Here is a 22,061-nt window from a genome sequence, read left to right as displayed (position 1 = left end):
CCTTCGTAGTATTTCATGTTTGTTGGGTATTTGAACGAACAGTCATTGTGTTATGTACAAAGTACCAAGGAAAACCATTTTTCTTGAAGAAATCATTTCAAAATTGGCATGTGTTCGACATAAAATCAATATTTCGATACTAATTGCCATTATCAAATTAATTCGTCATTATAATCAGTGTACATACAAGAAACGTTGCACAACCAATCCAGCTGCAAATTAATCATAGCAAAATACTTTATTTATAGTTGCCCATATTCACACAGCGTGTATAGAGTGTGTGTGTGTGTGTGTGTGTGTGCGAGTGTTGTGTGATAATATTGTCTTTTTTATTCATCATCACAATGCTTACAATGGGAATACATTATTAATGTTTGTGTCTCGAACACTCTGCAGACGAAATTTTATTTCAGAATTTAAAATTTATTTGAACAATCGAACCAATCCCTTCGTTGCATTGCATATAAACACGGTATACTATCGATGGTATATAAGATTGATGCCTGATTGCAATGAACGTGCTAGCCATATGTGTGCTAATCGAGTCACGATTCTAGATTAGGCGCAATAGACGGAGAAGGTTTGGTTACAGTAAAAACACATTTTACACTCCTTTCTCTTTGATTCGGTTTGGGTAGACAAATCGGTTTGGATTGAATCAACCTACGGAGTAATCAATTGCAACATTGGCTATTACAAATCAGAAAATTTCTTTCAAGTCTGTAGCTTTGAGCTAAGAGACGCAGTGGCGGTATAATAAATTTTAATAAAAAGAAATGCATTTTACATGGATGGCATGTCATGCTTTGATAGCTGAAGGAAAGGATTTCCTAAAGTATACGTTTTGGTAAACATTTGATTGAAAAGGCGACACAATTGGCCTTAAGCTATCAAGGGAACTTTCCAACCTTAGGTGGAATCAAAGGCATTCCATTTCCTCCTAAAATTTTCCTGATCATGTCTTGATTACGACATAATTAGTGAAGCTGTTACTTCAGTTCTACTATTTGCTACAAAATCTTTTACTTCATTTTGTTGATTCATTTTTCTGATGTTTTAATTGATGACAGTTTGGGAGAGAAAATAATAATTTTCTCCCCTAAATTGTCACTTTTGTTGGTTTTCCAGGTTCCAGAGACTAATAAGCCAACACAAAATGTAGAAAATATAAAGAATTTTTTCATAGACAACCGAATAGATCCAGTAGTATAAACGGACTAACTAGATTCGTTGTAACTTACCAATCGAATACTACATCATGAAATTGTAAAACCAACACACCTCCTCAATATTATGATCTAGTATTACACCTCCTGAACTATAAAAATTAGCGCACCTCCTTAACACTCTTGACATCAAAATAACACCATTCTTCCGCACTTATCTTACAGTACCGTTCCCATTTCCCGTAATGTAAAATTTTGATTTCTCTTCAAATTCCGATTGTTCCATAGATTCCATTCGTGTTTAACAATTCCAAGTTTGTGCCGATTCCGATATCGATTCCAGCCGTGTGCCCAGACAATTCCGATTGTTGTTTCCAATCGTTTGCCATTTCTAGAGCCAATTCCGATTGTTGTTTCCAATTGTGTGCCAATTCCATTTACGTTTGTCAGCTATAATTCCGATCGTTTGTCGATTCCAATTCCAATCGTTTTCTAAATTCCAAACGTGTCCTTAATTCCGATCATGCCTTAAATGCAGGTCGTTGGCAAAATTCAAAATTCCAAGCGTATGAACTAATTCCGATCTTTTGCACACTTGTTCATTTTATATTCCTGTACGTGACTGCAGTCATCCTGCATCACAAACGTCTGGTGCCAATTCCGATCGTGTAGCGCTTTCCAATGGTCCACAATCCAATCGTGTACTCCATTCCGATCGTGTCAAATTCCGGCAGCAGTCAATATTGTAATGACATTCGACAATTCCATATTAATGAAGAAAAATTTAGCTTATTCTTCTCTGACGCAATATTCCACGTCACCTGGGCCCATAACCTGTTGGTTTTCCAGGTTCCAGAGACTAATAAGCCAACACAAAATGTAGAAAATATAAAGAATTTTTTCATAGACAACCGAATAGATCCAGTAGTATAAACGGACTAACTAGATTCGTTGTAACTTAGCAAATCGAATACTACATCATGAAATTGTAAATCCAACAACTTTGTTTAAGGCCAGTTCATGGTCGCATATATCGCAAAAATGTATGCGAGTATGAACTGGCCTTAAGGCCAGTTCATGGTCGCATATATCGCAAAAATGTATGCGAGTATGAACTGGCCTTAATGTTTTTTTACGGATTGAGGTTTTTGTGGAGAAAAACGGTTAATCTCAAACCACACAATTGAATAAAAACGTTCTGTTCACCTCGGGGAAAAATTGGAAATTCCAACTCGATTGAATCGGAAAACTTTGCCCTTGCTAGAATTTCCTATGTTCTCCCGTCGGTGATCGGTAAACAAATTGGGGAGAGATACCAAATTCCTCGTTGAGTTACATAAATCAGCAAATGTGATGTCAGTAGGTTTATAGAATGTAATGTGACATTGAGTGTAAATTTACATATTTGTTTTGTAGTAAAAATAGAGCAGGAAGTGATAACGAGGTCGTTATATCTAGGAAAAACTATTGACGAGTGTCTCAACCAGAACTACAGGCTCAGATTTGTGTTGGAACAATCATGTGATTTGAAAGACAATTTTCTTAAATGATTTATGATGATAGGTACAACGACGAATACTACATCCAGAATTGAACTCCATTCCTTAGCTAAGTAGAATTAATTGCTTTCAAATCGATCGACGATAGGATAATATATTTGCATTATAGACATGACAGATTTATCTGAACGACACTAATTGAAATTAGTCAAAACATTGGTGAACTCGTCTCGACAGAAAATGTTTCATTTAAGATTGAATGGTTCAACAGAAAAAAAAATGTTTGAGTTTCAGTAACCGTTTAAGAGACTTGTAGAGACGTTAATACCTTACCGTTTGTAAGTTTTTTTTTTAAATGCCATGCTCAACAGTATAGAGTCTACAGCATTCCTTAAAATTTGGTATAATGAGAGTTATTTATGGTTAATAAGATTTGTCTTTCATTCAATGTCTGTCGTGGTTTTTTCTTACATTGAACCGATGTAAGTTCCTTGACCTTTACAATTTTACTTCATCAAACATTCATAAGCATCAGCATAAACGAAATTTTTGCTCAATGTCAGCTCTGAATCAAAAATACATTTTCTTTGATTTATCATTAAAAAACTGTTTCATTGTTACATATGTTCTACTCCATTGACTCAACGAGATCTGAAATAAACAAAAACAAAAAAATTATTCAAAGTTGAGTAATGAACAATTAATATTTTTGTGTTAATTTCACAACAATTGGACACAAAAAAAAAACATCACTTCTTAATGCTAAGTTTCCATATAGGTAAGTACTCCGGTGCTGTTTGTTTTTGTTCAGTTCTGAATCTTAACACAGAGAGTACGTTATATTCGTTGGTGAATGGTATGATTCACGGTACAGTGATTTTTGTTTCTCCTTTGAATTTTTATTAATTCACGGGTGTATTGTAAATTCTTGTATCGTGGATACGGATAGCCGTCATATGATATTGTTCAACCGGCAGATTTTGTTGATTTATACTATTTGTCTTATATTACCTTATACGAATGGCAAGCGTATCGTCATGTGATGATTAAATCTATTACTTCTCTTATTAACAGTAACGTCCAGCGTTCAAAAGAAACTTTTTTATCATTCGTCTTTGCAATAGTACATTACTATGCAAGGGAAGTAAAGTGATATCTCGTATCCAGATGAGAAAAAGTATCCGAGGGCGGTAGCCCGAGGTACTTTTACTCATCATGATACGAGATATCACTTTATTTCCCGTGTGTAGTATAACGTTTTACTATGCGAGTGATGTAAAAGCTATTGTCTATACATGTAATAGCCTTATTACATGCACCAGCATAGTAATACTCTTTTACAAAACGAAGGATAGAAAAGTAAAGTTTTCGTGTGGTTTTTACTGATCCGAGGCGAAGCCGAGGTCAATAAACACACGAAAACAGGTCCTTTCATTTTTACTCCGAGTTATGGATTTTACATACTTTCGAGCTTTAAGTCAATTTACTTTTCATCCCTAGGGTTGTAATAGGCCATTTTCGACCCTAGGGAAGAGAAAAGTGTCTAAAATATGTAAGAAAACCCTGTATAGAGTTCGTCGGTTTTTGTCGTCATTGTCAAGAAACGGGTCAAAATAAGAGCGACGGCTGCGTCCAGATCGCAACGATTCGGGAGCAAGTGTTTTTTCAAATACTTCCGAAACTCTATACAATCTAGTAACTGAATATTTTCCACTTCTTCTGAAAATAACTATTTCGTTCCCGTTGGATAGGAAATGAGACAAGAAATTGAAGTGGAAAAAAGCACGCCTTCCCCACACAAAGACACTGGGATAAAAGTCTAGTGTACCACCTTGCAGTAGTTTTCCGTGACGCTTATTTTACTGTCTCATAAACTCTTGTAATTGGAAAATTGTTTGGTGGAAAATTCTCCTTTGTTCGCCGCTTCGGAAGAGTCTACAATCAATTTTAGTTTTCATTTCCCGTTTTATCTTTAATTGCATTAGATATCGTAAAACCAAGCGAACCGATTGTATCTATCTACTTGAAACAAAGAGAAAAAAAGCAAAGAAATGTCTGACTACGAACTCCCCATAGCAAAACATAGCCGTCTCTCTATATACCTTCCATAATTGAATCCATTGAGTTATGCCGTTTGAGTGTAGGAATATTTTTATGTTTTAGTTTATACGCAACCAGTTGTTTTTTACATTCGGTCCGTATATTACACGCTGTTTTTTTCGTCGTATACAATAGTAACGATAGTAATGTTTTAAATGTTGACGTATACGGTTTATATGCTTCTTTAGTTTTGTGTACACGTATCAAAATAATATCATCAAAATATCTATTGGATACAAGAGAACCGTTTGAATTCGTTTGAAAAAAAGAAAGAAGTCGCTCGGGAGGAAAGGAAGGCAGATAAAAAAAAAAGTATTTTCAAAAATAAAATGTAAAGTGTTTCCATTTCGACAATAACGCCTCAAAAACCCATCATTGTGGAAGATTAATATTTACAAGAAAAAGAAAGAAAAAAAAATAATTTCAAGTGTCGACTCTTCGGTACAATGAATTAAATAAGTGATTTTCCAGTACATGTTCGATGGTTTAATGATTGAAGTATATTCAAATTACGTGTGGTGTTTTAATCGACAGAAAAAAACCATTTAATTCCAAAGATTTAATTTGTAGTGAACTCAAAATCGGTTTATAATAAGTTAACTTCAAGTTTATCAGAACAAGACAATGAGCACTGGTGCAATATTATTTTCCATTCATGACACTGTTTTTTGCTTCAATTAACTTAATCATATCATTTGATTACCATATTCCAAAGATTTCTGCTGTTATACTCTTCAGTTGTTTGGAATACTTAATGACGTCGTTTTAAATGATCTACTCTGAAACTGTACATTATTCGACGATGACTTAATTTTATGTAAGATAACGTTAAATGTGATGGAAACAGTTTTATATATATCTATTCCCCCAGTCCAATGCCATTGAGGTTTATTTTTCCGTATTATATACGGAATGAATGAATCCAGTTTGAAAATCGCATTAAATGAATGTGTTTTTTTCACTTAATTTGGTATTGTATTTAAATCATTTCTTTTTAGTAGGCTAAACGAAATGCAGAATACTAAATGAGAAATAATTTACTTTCGGAATGAGAAACGACCAGAGAGATACACATAAGTTATTCCCTTGACTGAAAGTCATGGGTCTTACGGATGATAAACACCCTAAAATGTTTGTCACACAATGATCACTACTATGATTGAAAATGCATGAATGTATGACCAAAAACCTTAAAAAAAGAAAATGTTTGTCACACTTTGATGATTCGTTGATAACACGATAACTCGAGTAGCTTTTAACGGATTTCCAAAAACTTTTTTTTAATCGACGGGGAATTAAATTAATGAGGTTAAGTTCGAAGATGGGCTATTACGGTCGGGTGTTCTTAGAGATATTCCCAAAAGAATTTTTGTCTCGTCCCTTGATTCCACGATAACTCGAGTAGCTTTTAACGGATTTCCAAAAACTTTTTTTTAATCGACGGGGAATTGAATTAATGAGGTTAAGTTCGAAGATGGGCTATTACGGTCGGGTGTTCTTAGAGATATTCACAAAAGAATTTTTGTCTCGTCCCTTGATAACACGATAACTCGAGTAGTTATCGACAGATTTCCAAAAACTTTTTTTTATTTGACGGGGAATTAAATTCCTCAGGCTAAGTTCGAAGATGGACTATAACAGACGGGTGATCTTAGAGATATTCTCAAAAGAATTTTTGTCTGGTCGCTTGATTCCACGATAACTCGAGTAGCTTTCAACGGATTTCCAAAAACTTTTTTTTTAATCGACAGGGAATAAAATTACGGAGGCTACGTTCGAAGATGGGTCGTAACGGGCTGGTGATCTTAGAGATATTCCCAAAAGAATTTTTGTCTCGTTCCTAGGTAATACGATAACTTGACGTAATCCTCAACGCATTTCAAAGACTTTTTTTATTCGACGAAGAATTCCATTCCCGAGGATAAGTACAAAGTTGGGCTATGACGGTCGGGGGATCTCAGAGATATTCCTAAAAGAATTTTTGTATCGTCCCGACATATTATCGGGTTATTAGTTGAGTAATTCTTAATGGTCCACAAAAGACAATTATCCCACTAAGAAAGACATTTTTGGGTTAAGCTTGTTAATGGAATATACTGGAGTAATATTCTAGGATTTATTCCAAAATTTTGTGTAATATCTTTATATCGATGATAAGAAAAAAATTAAAGTTTGGACGAGTGTGAACTTTGCGGCCAGAGCGAAGCGAGGGCCGTAATCACACGAGTTTAATTTTTATTCAATATATAAGCAAGAAATTCGCCTCTTTCCAGGGTCTGCTAGAAGACAATAAAACTTAAGAGACATCGATGCTTAGCTAAAATTGTAGCCTACATTTGCGTATCTCGTGCTGCCTTTTTGATGGTATCTTTTCATCAGAATCCTTTTTTCAAAACACACGACCGCAATAACGACCACGAATGTATTAGCTTTCAACAGAAATTTGGTTGTAGTCACTTGACCAGTTCTGAAAAAAGTGATCAGTGTAACGAAATTTTCATAAACTGCTCAGTTTTCTCAGGGTTGGTCAAATTGCTACAACCAAATCTATTTTATGTTGAAAGCTAACACATTCGTGGTCGTTATTGCGGTCTTGAAAAATGAATCTGGTGGAAATATATCACCAAAAGACAGTATTTAAAAATCACCCAAATGTACACTTTTCAGCAAATCATCGATGCCTCTTAAGTGCTGAAAATACGTATGAGCCAGTATATGGTCAAGTGCTGGAATTTCTCATATACGTATTTTGTATCGAAAGTAGGGTACGCATACCCTGGTATACTTTTATGTACTTTTAGAGTGATTTTTGTTTGCTCGGATTACAAAAATCATCTTGAGAAAAGTAGTCAGTCAGTCAAGGGATCTGACCCATCCAAAAGATGGGGCCTAGTAATGAAACGATGTGATGTCTAAATGGATTGAGGATTTATTCGTTTTTCCAGCGTTTGAAGACAATAGACTTAAACGAGATGGTTAATCATAATTTATGTTACGTACAGTCTCTCGATTAACTGGCTTTCGAAAAAGCATATTATTGTATATCTGTTGAATGAAACATTTCCAGAGAGATTAGCATCGTAAAAAGGACACAAAAAAATGTGGTTTTTATCATAAATCAACACACCTGTTACGAATGAACGAAATTTTTATCGATGTGGGTGGTTACTACAGGTATCGTTCGCTCAATAAATCCAACACTACAACACAAGAGAGTTAGGATCAAAATGTCGCATTTAAATTAATGCAAGTGAGGGGGACGAAGTGAACAGAAATATTTATCGTTTTAATTAAAATCGTTAAATTTGAAACTTAACATCAAAGTCAAATTGATGGAAGGGTTATTGTAAGTGTCAACCCATAATATTTATCAAAGAACCGACGTGCTGCAGTGTATTCAATTTATGTTTGACAACGACCTGTTTTCCTTATTTATTTTCCCACAAATTTTCACTCCGAAAATATTTTGCTATTTTTGACCAAATCGGTCGTGCAAGGAATTGAGGGAGACATTTTTTTTTGTATCAGTTTGGTGGAGACGGTTGGCTTTTCTATTACCATTAGGCTTAACTGTTCTTTGGATGTAACATGTTCCAATTTTACGAATTTACCCATAGTCATGGGTACACTGTCTCGCAGAGCTATACAATAAATATGAAAGCAAACCTAAACGAAATACTAAGTGTACGAAATAACATGCATATTGGATTATGAGTAAATGTGTAACATAAATCTTTGCAGATTAAATTCAACCTTATTTCGGATATATATCGGGTTGCACAACTATATACAGAGTAGACAAATAGAAGAATGGACATTGCAACTGAATAAATAAAACAACCATTTGGTTGGTGTCTCATAACCGTAATTTAGAAATTTATAATCAGATTTATTCAATAACATAAAATGGGGGTATTCGTTCCGTAGCACCGGATTGAATCAGACATTTTCCACATTTTCTTCACATTTTCTTCACATTTCTTCGAGCTCGTCCACTTTATAATTGGATTGAACCTTTTCTTTGCGAACGAGGTGAGAAAACCCGGTGTAAGGGTCTAGTCGAGTGTGGCTATGTGTCTTACACGCGTTATTCGTTATTGAGTAGAATCTAATCAGCTTACCGTAAATCTTTGTCTATGTAAACCGTTGCCAATTAAAATAAAGGTAGGGCAGTGTGAACGGCGAAGATGGCCTTCGACGAATTGTGCGAAAATATTTTAGTGTGAAATCAAAAATTGTTTTTCTGTAGTGCAAATGGAAATGTATACGGTTCGTGGTGTGCTTGGATGAGGCGACATAACTACACGGTCAATATCGTCAGTATCGTTTTTTAGACGATACTATAGTCTAAAAAACGATATTATCGTCCAAAAAAATTTCATCCAGGACGATAATATCGTCTAAAATTATAAATTTTAAAATATTTTCAGGACGATATTATCGTTTTCTTGACGATATTATCGTTTTTAAACGATAATATCGTTTTTTTGAACGATACTATCGTTTTTTTGATGATACTATCGTCTAAAAAACGATATTATCGTTCAAAAAACGATAATATCGTTTTTTTGACGATAATATCGTCCTGGATGAAAATATCCGCTGGACGATATTATCGTTATTTTCTTTTTCTGAACAAATTTATCGTTATTTTGGACGATATTATCGTCCTGGACGATAATTTTTGGGACGATAATATCGTTCTGGACTATAGTATCGTCCAGAACGATAGTATCGTTTTTTATTTATTTATTTTTTTGAATTTGAGACGATAATATCGTCCAGGACGATAATATCGTTTTTAATTTATTTAAAATAAAAATTCTAGACGATAATATCGTCCTGGGCGATATTATCATTCTGGATGGTTGTTGAAGACGAAACACAAAATCTTGTAGATAAACACCTTTTTATAGACGGCAAATATATATTAAAAATTGGTTCATTTGGTTCCGTAAATTTAAATTTTATATAGAAAAATTACACAGACTAATTATGAGACGATGCGAGAAAAAAAAAATTAACTCCTAAGTTCCGACACCGTTCCGGCGCCCGGCTCGCATTGCGGCCCTCCGCTTCGCTCCGGGGCAATGGGCCGGATCGCTCGGCGTGTTAAAACGCTTTTTATGTATTCATTTCGTAAAAAGATGAATTATTTAGGGACGAACTAAACGCCTTTTTTAAACACTTATGTGTAGGTGATTTCCTCTGACAATTGTTTTTTGATATTTTGGAAGAGAATTCGGTTCTTGCTGCACCTCTGAGTAAAAATGAGTCCTGGACAATATTACCACCCAAAACTAAACGATAGTATCGTCCTGGACGATATTATCGTTTAAGAAAACGATAATATCGCCCAGGACGATATTATCGTCCAGAAAACGATAATATCGTTTTTTGAACGATAATATCGTTTTTTGAACGATAATATCGACAATAAAACGATACTATCGTCCAGACAATATTTTAGAATTTTTCAATTTAGACGATATTATCGTCCTGGATGAAAAATTTTTGGCCGATAATATCGTTTTTTTGGACGATAGTATCGTCTAAAAAACGATAATATCGTTCCTGACGATGTTGACGGTGTGGAAATGTCCCGCGACCTGTGCTTGTGGACATGTGTGTATTTGAAATGAAAAATTGGCGCAAATTAGGATTGGAACGTTGGAACCTGACTTGATTTTCGAGTCAGGGTCAAGTCAAATAATAGTCAGGCCAAATCAGGTCTCATGCAAATTCTGGTAAAATTCAGGTTGACCTGACCTGTTCCGAGCCTTAAATAGGAAATTTTGGAAATTCATTGTGAAACAGCCAATGTGCCACCAAATACAAACGTCCATTCAAAAGTAATAGAAAATCTCTTTGAGATGACATAGCCGGATTACATTTGACATTTTGATAATTAATTTTGCACGAAAATAATGACCAATCGTTACACTACACAGACAACCTCTTTAGATTTTGATGCGAGCGAGTCAGAACTGTCAAACCTATCTCAATTTTTGTACGTCCTTTTATACAACATTTTCGATACAGGCAATCTCACAAGAGCTTAGAGGCTTCGGACGATGTGACATTCTTTCTCTTTTTGTTCTTTCTATTGTTAGTTTCAATGGCTTGAAGTAGAGCATTGCGATGAATTAATCATAAAGAGAAAATCTGACTCTTCAGAAATGCATTTTGTTGAGCTCGAGATAACATTTGAAAACCATTTTACATATTGTAATAGACCAACCTTCACCCCCGAACGAAACCCCTTTCAGATAATTATTACGGAACCTCCATACACATACATCGTGTGTGAATCATCGCCGTGGTCGATTTTATTTTGTCAGAGAAATTGAAAACTAATCGAAATTTCAAATCTAATATTTGTGTTAAAATGATTGAACCGAACTGATTGAAAATGTTGATGTAATAACCAGCCCGAACATCGGCAGCATTAATTATTTTATACTTCACCACACCATACATTCAATTTTGTTTCGATTGGAATTTCGGTAAAGTAGGTGATTTCATTAAAGTTTTACGAATTGAAATTGGTTGGAAATTTAAACTCGACAGCAGACGAACGAAACAAAACAACAACAACAACACAAAAAAAACTCACATTTTCAAAGGGGCAATAAAAATTGTGTACATGGTTGAGTTATTTGCCGTTGACCAATTAATTTGATCTTAAGGAGTACATAAGTTTGTTAATGCTGTACTGTAATTGGAATTGGTTTTGTAACTTCGGTATTACAATGGCAATGATTGAAAATTAATAGACTCAAATTGATTTACTTTAAAAAAGTCGGATGATGACTATAACCAGTTTTTGTTTCTGGTAATTATTACGGTAGAAAATAAATAAGTAAATTAAGTTGCTAGACATTACCAAGACATATAATTTTTGCCAATTTCAATTGACTTGATTCTGTGTATGGTTATGTATCACATTCGGTTGAAAGAAATGGATTGTTAATTCATCTGTAAATTAGACAATTTTCTGTCCATTAATTTTGAAAGTTTTTTTTTCATTCCCATGACACGTGACCACTAAATTACTTTTAGTCTAGGGGCCACTGTATCCACAGTTATACTTAAAAAAAACTCGAAATCGAAGAATCTGTACAAAAAAAAATACGAATTTTTTACCAAGATCGACTTTCGAGGCCAAATCGATGAAAACTTTGACAATTTTTAGACAATCCTGAATTTTATACACGTTTTACACAAGTAAGTTTTGTTGGTTACAACTCTACATTTTTACCATAGAAACTAGGCCCCACCTCTTGGGTGGGTCAGGTCCCTTGACTGGCTGTTTTTTTTCTATAATTCCAGTCTTAGTTTTCTAACCATTTTTAAATGAGGTGGTGTTTTTGAGATCACAAAATTAAAGTCACATGAAAAGGTGATGTCTCTTTTATTCAGAAAACAGCAGTCATCACATGCTTCATTTTACTCATATTTACTTAATTTCCTGAAGAAACAAAAAGAGCTATGAGTTGAAGGTCCAGCGAGCGATGTCTTACTCCTAAGTTGAGTCTCCTATATAGTCTACTAAAAGCACATTTCTTGCTTACCTCTTGAAAAAAAAACTAATGTGAATTACGGCCCTCGCTTCGCTCTGACAAAATTCACACTCGTGCAAACACTTTAGGAACGAAAAATTTCTTTTAAGAATACGGATTTCACGCAAAAATTGTCGTATATCGCAGATTACCAGTCCAATAAAGTCCAATGTTCGAATTTAATCACATGAATTACGATACTGGTCGAAAACACTTAATATTTTCAAATCTGCGATTTGCGAAGAATTACTCGAGTTATCGTGTTATCAAGCAAGCAAGATTGTTCTAGACTTCTAGATTGTTCGACCAGAAATCCAGATTCACTTACTCGTCGAATAATTTTTTTTTCTGGAAATCCGTTGCAAAAATGTCGCGGTAACAAGTTGTGTTTACAATTATACTCCAACCTCACTACTCCAATATTATCCATCTACGAACTTAAAATCGGGTAAAAATTACTTAAGTTATCACGATAACAAGGAAAAGCGTCTGAGTATAATTTGGCGTATTTCCTGCCTACCTCTTGAAAAAATATAACTCGTGTGAATTACGGCTCTCGCTTCGCTCTGGCCACAAAGTTCACACTCGTTCAAACATTTTAGGAACGAAAAAAATTCTTTTAAGAATACGGATTTCACGCAAAAATTGTCGTATATCCCAGATTACTAGTCCAATTAAATTCCAATGTTCGAGTTTAACCACATGAATTACGCTACTGGTCGAAATTGATTTTTGAAGCCTCTGAGAATTACTCGAGCTATCGGTTTCTCAAGCAAGCAAGCAAAAACTCTTTTGGGAAGTACTTCTTAATTGTTAGACCAGAAATCCAGAATTTCACAACTCGTCAGATAAGAAATTTTTCTGGAAATCCGTTGCAAAAATGTCGTGGTAAACAAGTTATGTTTACAATTACTCCAAACTCACTACTCCAATATCATTCTCTGTCAATTAAAACAAAAAATTTGAAAATCTGGTAAAAATTACTCAAGTTATCGCGTGGTAACAAGAGAAAGCGTGTAGAATCCTGTGTAGAATTTCTCCCATCTTGTTGTTCGAACATTATCCATCTGCAAACTCAGCCTCAAGATTTTCAATCTTCGTCGATTAAGACAAAATCTTTGAAAATCGGATAAGAATTATGGAAGTTATCGCGGTAACAAGTAAAAAATCTCTTGAGAATTACTCCCATCTCATTACTCCAATATTGCCCATCTACCTCATGATTTTCATTCTCCGTCGATTAAAACCAAAATTTTGCAAATCGGTAAAGAATTGCTCGAGCTATCGAGTCCACAAGGAAAAGCGTCTGTGTAGAATTTCTCCCATCTTGTTGTTCTAACATTATCCATCTGCAAACTCAACCTCAAGAGTTTCAATCTTCGTCGAATAACACAAAAAATTTTAAAATCTGCTAAGAATTAGGGAAGTTATCGCTGTAACAAGGAATAAAATTCTCCTGAGAATTACTCCCATCTCATTATCCCAATATTGCCCATCTACGAACTTAACCTCATGATTTTCATTCTCCGTCGATTAAAACCAAAATTTTGCAAATCGGTAAAGAATTACTCGAGTTATCGAGTCCACAAGTGTACGGACGTTTTCTGCATTTAACGTTTTTTGCAAAATATCAAAGTGAACTTAGCGTTACGGACATTTAAGGGTATTTTCTTTCATAAGACCCTGACTTTCAGTCAAGGGAATTATTTTTGTATCTTTTCGGATTTTTTTCGGAAGTTCCTAAGAATTTTAAGAAATTTTTATAATATTTAGGAGATTTTAGGATTTTTTTTAAAAATTTTAAAGAATTTTTAGAAAGTTTTCATAATTTTTAAGAATTTAATTCTTTTAAAAAATTCTTGAAATTCGTAGTTCTAAGAATTTTTTCGATGCGTAACGCACTTCTATATTAAATGGATTTTTTCTCGATTTTTTTCCAATTTTTGTAAGATTTTTTTAAAGAATTTAAACAATTTTTGAGAAATAAAATTTCTAAAAATTTCTTAAAATTCTAAAATTTAATAATTTTTTTAAAATTTTAAGAATAAAATTCCGAATAATAAGCCATTGTTCTCTTGATGTTCAACTAAAATTATGAAAAACATGATTTTGTTAGCTTTGAGCCTAAAACCTAAGTTTTCTTCGCAAAAACATTTTAACATGCTCCGTACCTCACTTTGGTTGCAGATCCGTCAGTAGTCCCTGCATTATTTTTCTTGTTGTCTTGAACAAGTCTACGTCACTTAAACGTATCAGCCTTGAAAATCTCTTATTTCATTTTATCCTTTGGCGCTACACTTCAACTTTAAGTTTTACTCGACTTCAAGTCTTTGCACATACCTTGTCATAATTCTGTATGGATTGTATGAAAGATCCACCCTATTAATTATTCTGTATGGCTTACGAGAGAGCTTGTTACTATTATAAAATATGCTATTCAAACAACATTTCATTGAAAAATGTAATATTTTCTTTAAAAGGCACGTATCTGCGGGCTATTTTAATAATTATAAAACATTACCAAACAAAGTTGTAAACACGTTGTTGAATGTAATGTTATGTATGTGCGTAGAATATTGCCTCGTTCTGCTCTACTCCATAAAAATGACCAGCCATAAGTATGTATACATTTGTAAACCATTCGTACACCAGCACTCTCTACAAACACTCATATGTATATTCTACTGTTTATGATATAGTCATGAAAACGGTAGATTCTGACAAATTAAATGTTAAAATTTTTGTGACTTTATAGCAGCCACAGCACATTCAGCCTCGACCATATTAAATAAACTCTTTGGGCTTAGCAATCTGAAATTTGAGCCGACGAATTTTCATGTTGGAAAAAAATCGTTTTGTTTTCATTCCTTTGTTTGTTTGTTCATTTTTGTGCCTCAGTGAAAATTACTTTGAGTTTTAGATTCCATGGGCGTCACCATAGCTTTTCAACGACAATCAGAAAAGTGATCATCTCATTTTACACAATAACATAACCGTGCTAGGAATTCAAAGCACATATTTGCATACGGTCAGTTCGTAGTGTTCAGTTTTTAGACCCGTACGAAGTACTGGGGTCTTATGCGTTTACGCATACATCCGCAACACGTCGAATTGGACTCCCTGAGTAAGGGGAAACCTATTGTGGTTGTCTAGAGATGCCAAATCCGCGAAAAAAAAAATGTCCGTCTGTCCGTCTGTCTGTCTGCACGATAACTTGAGTAAAACGCATCCGATTTTGAAAATTCTTTTTTTTCCCGTTTGGTAATGTCAAAAGACAGGCTAAGTTCGAAGATGAGTGATTTTGGATCGACCCCTCCCGAGCTGTGGCCCAATAAGTGCTTTACGGTTTTTCGAAGATATCTCCGGACATTTAAACGTTAAACTTGTAAGTGATACGTCAAATAAAAGGTATTTACAATACCGATCGACAAAAAAAAAGTTTATGGAAATCGGATGACCGACTCGTGAGTTAGACCACTTGGTGTGAAACAGGCACAGGGCGGCAAGCAGTTTTTGCTTGTAGGTCGGCCACATTTCAACATATTTCGTCTGTTTTAACTTTGTTAGATAGGTATTGACCGTATCAATCAGGGAAAAAAAAGTTTTTGAAATTATGTTCTCCGGAGCGTGAGCTAGGTCTCTTGGAGTGAGCTCTTATCTGGCTACTCGGCCGTACAGTGAACGTGGAGTATTTTGTCAATATCTCGAGTAAATTTTGACCGAATTTCATGATTTTTTTTTTGTTTGAAAGGTATTAACAAATGTAAAGCGTCGGTACTATTTCCGGTCTCCTAACAAAATGGCTGCCGGCGGCCATATTGGATTTTAGTAAAATTGAAGTATCTTGGGGAAAATGGTACTAAGAGAGTTTCTGTTAACATGGAAATAATGTGTTAAGTGTGAGGGGTTTCAGGGATTCCATATACGGACATCTATATATACCTATATACAGCTATATTGAGCTATATACAGGCATATAGAGCTATATAATAGCATATTCATCTGTGAAATGTTTATTTATAGGAAAATATAGGTAAATATAGCGGTATATAGCTGTTTAAATAGGAATTTATGAAAGTTGACTTCGTAAGGGGCTGTCTATATTGCCTCCGGCAATTTAGTTGTATATGATAACAAGGCAAAGAGTGGATAATGTAAGTGATTTTAAAGGGCGAATAGCTTTTCAGTAGAGAATGAAGTAAAAGAAATGAAGAGTTTCACATTAAAGGCTTTTGATACGAATAGGTGTTTCGTACGGGTCGGCGTTAGCTATGTTTATTCAACAAGTGGCTATATGATGACCACATCAATAACAAACAACAACTGACGGGTAGCTGAGCTAGTGATTCAAAGGCATAATAATAGCGCCATACAAAAATTCTTTCGGTTTTTTTATTTGTTATTTCTTGCTGGTGATCTTTTTCTTTGTATTATAAATACCGGTAAACGAAGCAGTAAGGAGCTGCTTTATCATTCATATAATAATCGAATATACCATCGTCGCTTTATACACTAAATTTCAATTGGATACTTTTATTACAAACACATAAATATTTACAACGATTTGACCTCCAAATTTATTACATTTGTGACCGGATTTTCAAGTTTCACACGACATGATCTTTTTACAACTTCTCTCTTTTTTTTACTTCTTTCGATATGATGTTATTAACACTCGCGTTGATATTATTTTCTTGTTTATTTACATTCAATAGCTAATAATATCGAATGACTTTAACGTATGGATATAGTGTTCGTACAACTATATAGAGCCTATAACCGATTGATGGTGGATAATGCGGTATTTGTGTAATTGTGTGCGGATATTTTCATTTATATACAGAAAATGTGGTCAAAGAAACTTTAAGGAATTTCATGTGATGATGCAAGTTAATAACATTAATTATTTCGTACATGCTGTAATGTGTGCAGCACAATTTGTTATGTAAAATTAATTAACTTTTTGGGGAATCTGATGTGATCATAGACTGGTGGTGCAGGTACATTTCGATTTGTGTAACGGTTTAATTGTGAATTTTAGGTCACGACAGAGCGAGTCTTCAGATAGAAATGTTTGACTTATCGTATGCGTAAAGCCTAATTTTCTGCAAAATCATACCGAATCAATATCTAAGTTAGACATTAAGAGTGATATCGCCAAATCTTCAGGTGATTTTTTTAACTTTGGGAACAAGCGGTCTTTGATTTTAATGAGTGATAGCTCGTTGGATTCGTCTTTCAATTCTAGAAAACACGTATCCTTCACTTAAGAAAATTTGTTTTCTGTGAAAAGTGTTCAAAAGTGAAGACTTGTCAGAGGGTACCGGACACAGTTTTTCGACAATAGTTCAAGAAGAAATTATTTTAAATTGTTGTAAAGTTGTACGAATGTCGGCATTGGAAAGACCTACCGGTAGAGTATACGCACCGCTTGGTGCTCGGTCCACAAGAGTCATGACTAAAAAAATAGTGAATGTTTGGAGAGTCCGCCTTCTCTGCAGCTTCGATGTTCCACGGAACTGTGAATGGGGTGTTGTAGCTGGCCTCACCCATGTGGCCATAGTTCCACATGTAAATGAATCCAGTAGGAAAAAATCTACATTACGGCACCATCTTTTTTCCAAGACTTCTGTGGGCTTGCAGCACAAAAGTACTGGATTCATTTATATGAGGAACGATAGTGGGTGAGGCCAGCTACAACACCCCATACTCAGTTCCGTGAAACATCGCAGCTGAAGTGAAGGCGGACTATCCGAATATTCACTATATTTCCAGTCATAACTCTCGTGGATCTACTAGCACCAAGCTGTGCGTATACTCTATCTGTAGGTCTTTCCGAGGCCGACATTCGTACAACATTACAACAATTTAAAATAATTTTTTCTTGAGTTATTGTCGAAAAACTGTTTTCGGTACCCTCTGACATGTCGTCAATTTTGAACGCTTCTCACAGAAAACATTTTTTTTAATAGAAAAAGTGAAAGATACGTGTTTCCTAGAATTGAAAGACGAATCCAACGAGCTATCACTCATTAAAATCGGAGACCGCTTGTTCCCTAATCACCTGAAGATTTGGCGATATCACTCTTAAAATGTCCTATGTTGGGTTAATTTTCTTATAACATTGGAGTTTGGAATCACAGATTTATTGTCCACTTAATCCATACATAAAAACTGACGTATTTTAAGACCGACGTTCTCTCAGTATCGTGTCATTCGGCACCAGTGCGATAAAGTAATGACAACGTTGCCTGGTTACAAAATGTTTTTGTTTTGCGTAGAATGATAATTGCCGAAATTGATGTTTGTTTCGACGAGTGCTTTAGATAAAATGTTGTTCCAAAACTTGTGACTTTTTAGCACAAGTTAGGAAACAGTTATTTATGCAATCGAGGTGCAGAGTACTTTATTAGGCTCTACACGTGTAATTATGACACGAGGCCGCAGGAGTTGCATACAACGTTTTATGACACACAGTCATCTAAAGTTTGCAAATTTTTCACATTATGATGCTGAGTGGCATAATAGTATTAATTTACAACATTTACGAAATGTATAAACTCACCCGATGCATTGTATAAACTCCCCTGAACCTTGTATTGCCTACATCGTATTTTGTGCTCAAAAGCTCAAAGCAAGCACACAACTTTGTCTTCAATATTTTTGGTCCGAATTCCGTACGATTTCGATTTTCTTATCCTCGAACAGTATCGATGGATCTAATTTCAATGGAAAGCTACTTGCCTTATTTGTCTTATTGAAGATAAAAATCAGAGTATTCATTCTCAACTGACACTCATCGTCAGGAGAGGTGGCCCTTCATAATTTTAATTAAAAAAACTTGAATTGTTTGAAGGTAGAGTCTCTTATCAAATTATCCCATTTCCATAAAGGTTTTTTTTCTTCAATTATTAAATCTCCATTTTTTACATCGCCAAAAATTTATCGTCGAATGAGTCAATTAATTAAAGAAAAACCAGCCGACGACAGTTTTCGGAATTTATTATTTATTTCAAGATATTAATTGAAGTCCGATAATAATGTTGAAGATAGACCCGACATTCATAATATTGAAAACACTATCGAATGTGGTTGGTTATTCATCACCTGATTATTGTGGCCACATTTTTTTTTTGTTATTTTTTAGTGTTTCCTCTGTTTAATCTTATCATGGGACTGCGTGTGTTTTTCTTTATTGTTTCAATTAATTCACTTTATGGGTCAGCCCGGTTTCACGATTTTGTATTGTTATAATCTAATGCCGAAACTTGGACAGTTGGAACATCGAGTGGCTTATCAAAGGTCCATCTCATAGTACAAAATGATAATAAATAGGACGGCGGCCGACATCTCTGTTCAAGCTGATCGATAATTGTGTTATTGTTTTCGTTGCGTATTAGGAATTGTTTGAAGCCAGCTGGCGGAAGAAAGACGCAAATTTTGATAAAATTTCATTACGAATAAAATTCCACAAAATTGTTAGACAAGAACACGTTCATTCCACATCCTGGCACATCCAACGCACCGAATGAATGCTACATACATTTTACAATGCACCGAATGAATATTATCTCGCAATATTATGCAGAAATTTCCATGTTTTAGCTAAAACTATCTCCATTTAATAATGGCATACTGTCATGCATCACTTACATTCATTTTATAATGAATAACATGCATGATATTCCGAAACAATTGTGTGTTGCATGATCATCTATACGCCCATCCTATATCAAGCAAAAGTCTATTCACATTCAGGCACTCGATCAAATGTACACTTAATGTATTTGAATCCAAATATAATAAGAAAACGAAAGATGAAACAAAAACGAATTTATTAATAAAAACGAGCCATCAGAACAGTCGGAGCGTTTGCTGCGACTGAGCCCCGTACAAACCCGTATATCTATTGCGTACGTGACCCTAGTGCGTCTGTCACCCTACTTTGACCGTAAGCCTATTGCGCCGGTTAAAGTAGTTAAAGTAAAATTATTATGTAATGAGTACATCTTACAAATAGCGCATAGCGCAATTACGAAGCCCCGTACGACGTTCCTTTCAAATGAAAATTTTAATTTATTGAGTATAAATACCCATCAGGCGCTAGTACCGGCCTTAGTCCAAGGACCCAAATTTAAAATTTTTTTCAACTACATTCTATTCGGCCTTTGATTACCTCCCAAATGAAACAAAAATTACGAAAAACGGATGAAATTTACTCGAGTTATATGTGAAATACACATAGGGCCCTAGTAGCGGCCTTAGGCCAAGGACTCAAATTTAATTTTTTTTCAACAACATTCTATTCGGCCTTCGATTACATTCCAAATGAAACAAAAATTACGGAAAACGGATGAAATTTACTCGAGTTATATGTGAAATACACATAGGGCCCTAGTAGCGGCCCTAGGCCAAGGACCCAAATTTAATTTTTTTTTCAACAACATTCTATTCGGCCTTTGATTACCTTCCAAATGAAACAAAAATTACGAAAAACGGATGAAATTTACTCGAGTTATATGTGAAATACACATAGGGCCCTAGTAGCGGCCTTAGGCCAAAAACCCAATTTAATTTTTTTTCAACAACATTCTATTCGGCCTTCGATTACATTCCAAATGAAACAAAAATTACGAAAAACGAATGAAATTTACTCGAGTTCTATGTAAAATACACATAGGGCCCTAATAGCATTTCACTTCTAAGGCCCTAACTCACGGTCCACTCACCCGGTTTTAAAAAACTTTTTTTTACTGGATTGGTATTGACAATACCTATCATTTAGATTTCCATCGTTTATTTTGCCATTAGTATCACCAAAAGACCTTAAATCACTTATGGGGCCCCAACTCACGAAGGGCCGACGCGAATATGCCCATCTTCGAACTTAGCCTCACTATTTTGACTATCTTTCAGGGGAATTTTTTTTTTGAAATCGGATTTGATTTACTCAAGATATCGACGTGACGGACAGACGGACAGACAAAATTTTTATTGCAGATTCGTCATCTATGAACATAGGCAAACACTTTGCCCTTACCGTCTGCTTCGAATTCCATCAATTACACACGGCATCGTAATCCTATAAGCCCCTTCGTACTTCGTACGGGGCTAAAAAGTGTTTATTGTTTCCAGTGTGATGTTTGCTATCTATACAGCTTTCATTTAACTATCGTTCAATGATGGATCAACCTTATATTCTTCGGTTACTAAACAAAACAAGTCAATGTGGAAATTGGGAAAAAAAAGAAAAATTTTGTTCACACAATACAATCGCAATGACTAATATTATGGAGGTGTAATATTCGTGCACTTTTGTTGTTCAAAATGTTGGTGTGAAGACATACAATTCGTTTAAAAAAAGGCCACATTTTATTACTACTACCTCATACTCGTTTAATCTATACAATCATATCACCATACTATCTCTTGGTGCTATAGTGTTATAGTATATATGCGTGCAGTACGGTTAAGCCTCAAAGAATTTAAGATATTTATTTAGCAATGATAAAGCAAAATGTTTTCATATAAAATTAATTACACATTATCTTATTGTTTTGTTATTCACGTCTGATAATTTTGAACAGAAAATACACAGAAAACGCCAAGTAATACAATCGAGAGAGTACAGCATGGAATTCGATAGTGAATGTTTTTCCACACAAATTTTTTTCTTTTTTTTTGTTGAATGACGATGAATGATGATTAAGATAGTCTATGTCCTTGTGATATTT

The 22,061-nt window shown here is 34.7% G+C and overlaps 1 protein-coding gene across 6 annotated transcripts in view; it reads left to right on the top strand.

Moving 5' to 3' along the window:
- LOC119072784 (serine/threonine-protein kinase 26) overlaps positions 1-22,061 on the top strand; it is a 106,180-nt gene that overhangs the window by 53,259 nt on the left and 30,860 nt on the right. The window contains exon 1 of one of the 6 annotated variants that reach the window (XM_037178073.1): positions 4,161-5,263. The exons of 4 other annotated variants lie outside the window; for them this stretch is intronic. The gene's annotated coding sequence lies outside the window, so the exon portion shown is untranslated. Of the gene's footprint in view, positions 1-4,160; positions 5,264-22,061 lie in introns of those variants that run through there. One more of the 6 variants, XM_037178074.1, reaches the window with a different exon arrangement.

Source organism: Bradysia coprophila, assembly GCF_014529535.1.
Source record: "Bradysia coprophila strain Holo2 chromosome IV unlocalized genomic scaffold, BU_Bcop_v1 contig_84, whole genome shotgun sequence".
Taxonomy (NCBI): Eukaryota; Metazoa; Arthropoda; class Insecta; order Diptera; family Sciaridae; genus Bradysia; species Bradysia coprophila.
Note: the sequence above shows the minus strand (reverse complement) of the source record. Positions and strands in the feature narration are given on the sequence as shown.